The 7,840-nt window shown below is 45.9% G+C and overlaps 1 pseudogene; it reads left to right on the forward strand.

Annotated features, from left to right (window-relative positions):
- The first annotated feature begins 4,354 nt into the window (after positions 1-4,354).
- LOC147703743 (uncharacterized) lies at positions 4,355-5,459 on the forward strand (annotated as a pseudogene).
- Positions 5,460-7,840: the final 2,381 nt, after the last annotated feature.

Here is a 7,840-nt window from a genome sequence, read left to right on the forward strand (position 1 = left end):
CATTGCTCATGTATGTTGCTAGCAGTACTGGACTGGGGTTTGGCTGTACATTGAGGCTAAAGGGGAGGTGTCTGGTAGGGTGTGTCATGCTGCGCATGCTTCTTACCTTTTGCTGTAGCTCTGGCTGAGCTGTCCATGTCCCCTACTCAGGGGCGGTGGGTGACATTTTAAAGTGGTGGGGTGCACAGTGATTTGCATACAGCACCGTAGCGAGCGAGCGAGCCGGAACCCCAAAAGGGGGGTTTGGGGGGATAACCCCCCCCCTAGAAAATTTTGAAAAAAAAGAAGAAAAATCGTGCATTTTCAAGCACATTTGACAAAGCAGGAAGGTTAATAAAGCAATTGTGAAAGTGCAGTTATTACATTAATAGATGGCATAACATAGGTAGCTGCTTATTCAGTATAACCACAGAGCTTCATACATTCCGTCCTATTACAGACTCCGATATTGGCATTAAAAGTACCCTCCAGCTTATCAGCTTCAGCAAGGTTTCCAACAGCATAGCACCCCTTTGCTACGCACAGATTACAGGTTCAGCCACATGATGAAAATAGCAACTCATTCAGTGTGATAATTAAGGGAGCAGAGCGCATGGAAAACATATTTAATGATGGGCCGAGCAAAACACAACGAACAAATTGACTTCTTTTATCTCCTTTATTTCAAACCATTTACAGGGCTCAGGTGTTTTAAACCTTGTGAACACAAGCTAATTTGGTGAAAGCATACTTAGAAATCTGTATTTATGTATTGTATTTGTAGACTGGACCAAAAAACGAGTGAAGGGGCTCCACCAAAGCACCTCTCCCTTAATTATTTACACATAAATTGCATGCGGTCTGACAAGTCTGCCAAAGCTGCAGCAGATGAGCTGGGGCGTTCACTCCTTGCTTGGTTGCTGGGGCGTTTACTCCTGGTCTGGGTAACGCTGCAAAGCTGCAAACTAAGGCGCTACCAGGTAACCAAGACTCAAGTACCACCACAGCATCAATCTGTGCAACCATTCAACAACAACTGGTTCAAATATGTTCTCTCAATGTTTCAAGCTATATTACAAATGTCACCAAAAGATGTTGATATTTCACTTCTGTTCTTGGATTTTCGTCACAATAAAATACACTGAACATAATCTTCACAAAAGTTATTTACAAAAGTTTAATCTATAGCCATTATAAATTACAATAACTTTCATTAACGTATTAATTATAAAAAAAATAAAAGCCATTGCTATTACCTGCACAGGCCGCAGCTGTCTAGACCTCGGAAGAAAAGTGCTGATGAGGATTGATAATGAGAGCAAGTTGGGCAAATGCATTTTGACGCTGTCACAACTGAACAATCAGGTACTAGGTAGGACAAGACAAAAAAACTGTTGCAAAAATCTAAACAATGGGCTAGTAACAATACCATCAAAATACAACGCTCCGAATAAGTTAGCAATGGGAGCATTTTCTTGAGAGAAATTGATACACAAAAGACTTTTGAAATGACCTGGACTTGTGCTGAAATCAAAAACCTATTAATCAGTTGAATACCCAGAGGACGTCAACCTAATATATTGGACCAGGTGGTTGTCCAAACTTGTGATTGAGCCTTACAGATTTGGATTGCCGTTTAACAGTCATTGATCTAGAGATAGTTTGCCTGCATCCAGGAATGGATGGCTGGCAGGGAACTTTACTGGGGCAGGGGACTGTCAAACCACCCCATCAATACGAAAGAAAATCTGGGTGTCAACCACAGATATAATGAAGCAGAGACAAAAGTGATTTATCAGTTAATAGTAAATCAGGAAAAACAGCTGGCACTAGCATTGAATATAGCATTGCTTAAGGAGGCGATATGAGGACCTCAGAAAGAAAAGGTAAATTGAGTGTGAAAAGAAAGGGAGAAGCACTACCTCATTGCGTAATTAGTCAAAAATAACTAAACCAATGGAAAAATGTTCTCCCTACCACCAAAGTTGCCAAAAAGTTGACCAAGACGGCATGCTTCATTTTGTCCAATGCTGCCAAGAGATCCAATGACGTGAGAGCCCTGACACTACTGCCATCAAAACACTGATATAACTCATCCACGAGAGCAAGGAAAATCCACTTGATAGATTGAGTGAGTATCAAAGAATGAATGACAGTAGAAGAAAGAAATAAAGGGAACAGGGTAGGCATGGTGAAACATTATAGGCGGCCATGTCAGACTGCTCACCACAAATATGTGAATCGCCTGTACGCTCTATAACTTTTTTCCCCCGTTTGCCTCCAATATTTACAGAATGTAATTCCTTCCAGGTAAGAGGTGCTAGGTCACTCAGCAAGTCTTAAATAACTGTTCCAGCCACCTAAGGAGACGAGGGGCAGATGCCCTGAACACAGCTTGCACCATTGTTGGTAAAGACAGTTTACCCCTATTTTAGGATTGTATTTTCATCCCACATTCTCATACCTGCCAACTGGTTCAATGCCATCTAGTGCACACCGAACATAACTTTGTATTCTGCTAATTGCAGGTATTCTTTCTCCAGACATTAATGTCCTAGCAGAGAAATTGTATTGACCCCAAAAAATCTAAAGTGACTAAAAATGTTGTGTGTGACTTTGGACTACTTTCCAGCTATGACTAAACTCAGCAAGGAGGCATGCCTTAGTCACATCCAAATACCAGCCCCTAATCTGAAGAAAAAAAGAAAAAAAACTGAATGCAGGGCAAGTGGGGAGGGGGGAGGGGGGTAGAGAAGGGTCTGGTCATTGCAGCCATATTAATGCAGGTGTCAGTACACATGCCATTCCTGCAGGAGGCCGCCATGGATAGTGGGATGACCTTTACAACCTCTTCAGTACAGCTTGCTGCATTAGAGGGCTGACGAAGTGTAGTGTGGCCCGTCAGCCGCTGCAGTACACGTGCCAGCATCTGAGGGGGTGTCAGGGTGTAGTGTGGCCCTTCAGCCGCTGCAGTACATGTGACAGTAGCAGTCTGGGTGTAGTGTGGCCCTCCAGCCGCCACGTGCCAGCACCAGACGGGGTGTCATTCCGCATATATATTGCAGCAGTGCAACACAAGAAGCTCTTGTGATAAATCTTACTCAGTTACACTAAAATAGCTTGAACGGCAAAGCTTTTAAGGTCACAATTACAAAGGGGTCAGGATGGGCCTCAGTGCAGCAAATCAGGAGGGTTGTAAAAAGTACTACATCCCCACTCAGAGTATTTAACTCCTTCACACACCTTGCTATGCTGTATCAAGGGTAAAAAAGCAAATGCTGAAGCATGTTTTAGCACAGGAGCACCTGGGCCTGCAAACCCTACAGTGCAGAGAGTTCAGTTTTAACCGAGCAAAAAAGTCTTATTTAAAAGTCCATATGATAAACCCACCTACTTAAAATGTCGTGGAGCATGGAAATAAGGCAGAGATTAACATCACCTCAACACTGGTATAAACTCCTCTGCACATCAATACAGACAACTAATGATAAACATGATCGCCAACGTCTTATTCCACATATTCCTGAGAAAAGTCCTGAATCGGGCAAAACTGCATTTTCTGATCGTGGAAACATAGCTACTGTATTAGGAATATTGCCTCCGATTTAGGATAAAAATGTAAAGGCGTGTCTAAGGAGCAACTCTGGCTTGTCCTAATTTTGCCCCAAAACAAACAGTTGCTACATCAGAGTGGTGTAATCTTCACCTAAGAAATAGAAGCAACAACTGGAGGCAGGTGCCCAGATGTCAATTCAATCAAACCCTCATATGCCCTCACATGGCACAGGATCAGTGCCTGCGCAAAGCCCACCAGATATTTTCGATAGCTCCGCAAAACATACTAGACAACACTGGATACACATCTCGATCCGGACATTGATCATTGAAGTAAAAATTGTCCTTCACATGAGCAGGCACAACACAGGACCATAAGTAAGAAGGAGGGGGAACTGGTGGCCAATGGCCAGTCGTTAAAGAATGCCTGGGCATATGAAATTTCAGGTTATCCCACTTAACACATGCGAAGTTCATTTAGTCCCAGATTTATATTTGCAGTTTCGTCCTCAGCATAAAGCAACACAACAAGAGAAAATTATACTACAACTTGTTGACGTCAGACACGTGGAGATGTAATCAAACGTTCGCTCCATGCACAGAACACAACTACAGTGGCTTACCTGTTATCCATAGGAGTCACTTCCCACCTGCCTCTGCCACCTGCCTGAGCTACCTGTTGCTCGCCTGTCACCCATTTGTTTCGCCAGGTGCCCCCTTCTTCCTGCCTTAGACAACTGTCACCTGCCAGTACCTCCCAAGTGCCTGTGGCCCCTAGGGCCTGCCTGTCAGACCCACCTGTCACCCCGTTGACTCTCCAATGGCCTTGTTGACTGCGCAGACGTCTCATTCGAACGCTGCTAGCATGGACACGCACCTAACACAAGAAATATGTTCTGGCGACATGCCCTCAGCAGGCAATGTCGTTCCCCCTGAACAGTTAGGGGCAGAAAGTGAGCCCAGTGGTACCCTGTTTAAGACTCTATGCCCTGGAGGCCAGGAAGAGACCCTACCTGGGGCCATCTGTGGATCAGAGGGGGCCCTATGCCATGGAGAACATGCTGGAGACCCTGACAACTCCTGTGATGCTGGGGAGGGGAACCAAAACCCTAACAACACATCCCAAGATTATACCCATCGAGAGGGATCCCCACGTGCTACACACGAGCATCGGGATGGCACCAAACGAGAGGGGCACCCGGATGCAAGCTTTGGCTGCTACGACAACACACAAGAGACACCCCAAGAATCAAGCACAGCGTCCCTTGATGACACACACACACAGAAGTTCACCCACATGCAAGCACTGGCTGCTACGACGACATACAACAAGAACTTCCAAGTCCAAGCACTGGGCACCATGAGGACACACAGCGAAACGGACCTGTGGCCCCAAGCATCCCTTACCATGACAACACCGACAGGGGGCACTCCGAAGCAAACATCGATTCAAGTGACATCATCCAACTCAGAATTCCACTCATTAGCTGCTATGACGACACCCAGCATGAGGTGTCTTCAGATACCAGCCACATGTGCCCTGGCGTCCCGGAGGACGACATGCCGGGAGTGCCAAGGCTGAAGCCGCCTTGCACACAGAGGCGAGGTGAGTCCAGCTGTTGCCCCGTGTCTCCAGCGGCCTTTCCCTCGAGTGCACAGGCCTCGTCTCCGGGGCAACAACCTGCAGCACGCAACCTGGCAGCGGTGACGGGGCTCGGGCGCGGACAGCAGGGCTGGATGTTAGTTCAACAGGTGGAGCGAGGCCAGATAATCGAGCGCAGGGCGTGGCGGTGCCACCTGCCAGCCCACAGGAATCCCAGCTACTAGGGCGAGCACCGCCGGCAGAGTCCGCAAATCAGAGCCGGCAGCCAGAGAGAGCACCGGAGGCGGCCCACGGAGCACTGGACGTACTGAGGATGAGTTAAGCTGGCGAGTAGCAGCACAGCATGCTTATCTAGTAAATATAGAGAATACACTCACCTCTCCTCTCCCTCCCCAAGCTCCGATTTTACACCCCATGGTTTTCCTCCCTCGGCCAGTCCCAATTCCTTCAGCCAGGATACTCGCATTCGGTAATGGCGGGTAGAGACTAGAGAGGCTGGATCAGAATCTGACGTCACGTGCGGCATCCAATAATGGATTGCCCTGCGGTGACCGGCCAATCCTGGCGCCTAGGGGGGCTCATGAATGCTCGCCCTGTGTCGCCTTTGTGAAGCCGGGGGCTGCGGCCAGTTTAAACAAGCACCCCCTTATGGGGGAACACTGATGCGCATGCAAGTTTCTGCCCTAAACATCACTTGCGCGCTATATACCTTGGCTGGCTGTCTGCTGCAGCTGAGTGCGTCACGTGGTCGTGGATTGTCACTCAAGCTGCGCAGCAGTCCAGACCAGCCCCCCTGCACTCCCCACTCCAGGATAACACGGGTGATTCCCGGCGGCGCTCGCTCGAACTTTTTAAACAAACAGTGACAGTCACACCAGTTTATTTTATTGCAGCAGCGCGTCCATGGGGCTTGTGGGGCTACACCCCTACGCCCCAATGGACGCACCGCTGCTGAGTCTTGGGCGCTCTGGACAAAATTATCAGTGTATATAGAGTGAACACAACTGACATTATGAGAGCGCTTTAAATGAGCCCCTGTTGCTGAAAACAACCGAAAAATAACAGAGAACTTTAAGTCAGCCCCGATTGCACTACCACGAGGATACCTTATTTGTAGGCATTGGAAATATCACAGCACCTTAAATGGACCCCGGTTTTAAATGAGCACCGGTTGCATAACACCAGCAAAACTATCCAAGCGCTTTAAATGCACACCTGTTGCAGAACACAACCGAAAAATAACAGAGCACTTTAAGTCAGCCGGGTGCACTACCGCGAGGATACCTTATTTGTAGGCATTGCGAATATCAAAGCGCCTTAAATGGGCCCCGGCTGCATAACACCATTGTAAGTATGCAAGCGCTTTAAATGCGCAAATGTTAGGCATTGGTGAATATCAAACCCCCTAGAAAGAGCCCCTGCTTTAAATGAGCACCGGTTGCATAACAGCACTGAAAATTTCCAAGCGCTTTAAATGTGCACTTGTTGCGAAACACCATCGGAAATATGAGCGCCCTTGCGTTGTAACTTATGCTCACCAATGATCACACCATGTTTATATGGCATGATATACCGTGACGAAAATGTTACTAGTCTAAATATTACTATATTGGCTCATTACCATAAAAACGTTATCAATTTTTGTTTTGCTATTGTCAAAGTTTCAGCTTACGAATTCCCTAGTGGTCTAAACATCTAATTTACGTTTTCACCTTTTACTCTAAATTACATTTTTATATCCCCACAGATTCCCCTTATTTAAACTTTAGTATCACAGCAGGGGAATTGTGTTGCCGAAGAGCACTGCTGCATTTTCAGCTGAAAACATGGCTCACTTCAAAGTCCCCAGACAAAGCATATTCTTAACAGCATGGAACAACCAATACCTTCCATGGTGGCATAAACTTACTGTATCTCTCCCTTGTTACGGTAATTACAAGGTAATGCCCACATGGCATCAAAGATAAATATATATATTGTCAATGCCTCTTGTCAGGTACATTCATTTAAGAACCTTATGATAGAACACAACCGACAATATCGAAGCGTTTTAAATAAGCACCATTGCCGAACTCCCGCGAAAATATTAGAGAGGTTTAAGTGGGGGCTCTCATTAGAATAGAAAAAACATCAGCACCCGTTGCATTACTAAGAAGATATTTTATTTTCAGGCATAGGGAAACAAGGAGAATTAATGCCCTCCTATTACTGCAGAGATTTGTAATGCCACAAGCAAAAATCCCACCTTTGTCTGCGCAGAAGGCCTATAACATGCACGTAATCATCACGTAATTCAGGCAAACATTCACGGTAATTACAAGTTAAGGCTTGCATGGCATCCAAGATATATATGTTATTTATGCGTCTTGTTAGGTACATTCATTTTAGAACCTGAATAAACGAACAATATCAGAGCGCTTTAAATAAGCACCGTTGCAGAACGTTACAGAAAATATCAAAGCGCTTTACATGGGCACATTTAGGTAATCCTTCACTGTAACTCACGCAAACATTCGCTGTAATTACGAGGTATGGCTCACATGCCAATTAAAGAACCTGTTGAGCGAACACAACCGACGATGTCAGAGTGCTTTAAATAAGCACCAGATAGCACTTTAAATGGTACCGTATACATTATTCGCATCAGGAAACCCGGTGACCTGGCCAAAATCAAAAGACGTTTGAGCCTTCCGTCAGACTCTA

This window comes from Lissotriton vulgaris, chromosome 7, assembly GCF_964263255.1.
Source record: "Lissotriton vulgaris chromosome 7, aLisVul1.2, whole genome shotgun sequence".
Taxonomy (NCBI): Eukaryota; Metazoa; Chordata; class Amphibia; order Caudata; family Salamandridae; genus Lissotriton; species Lissotriton vulgaris.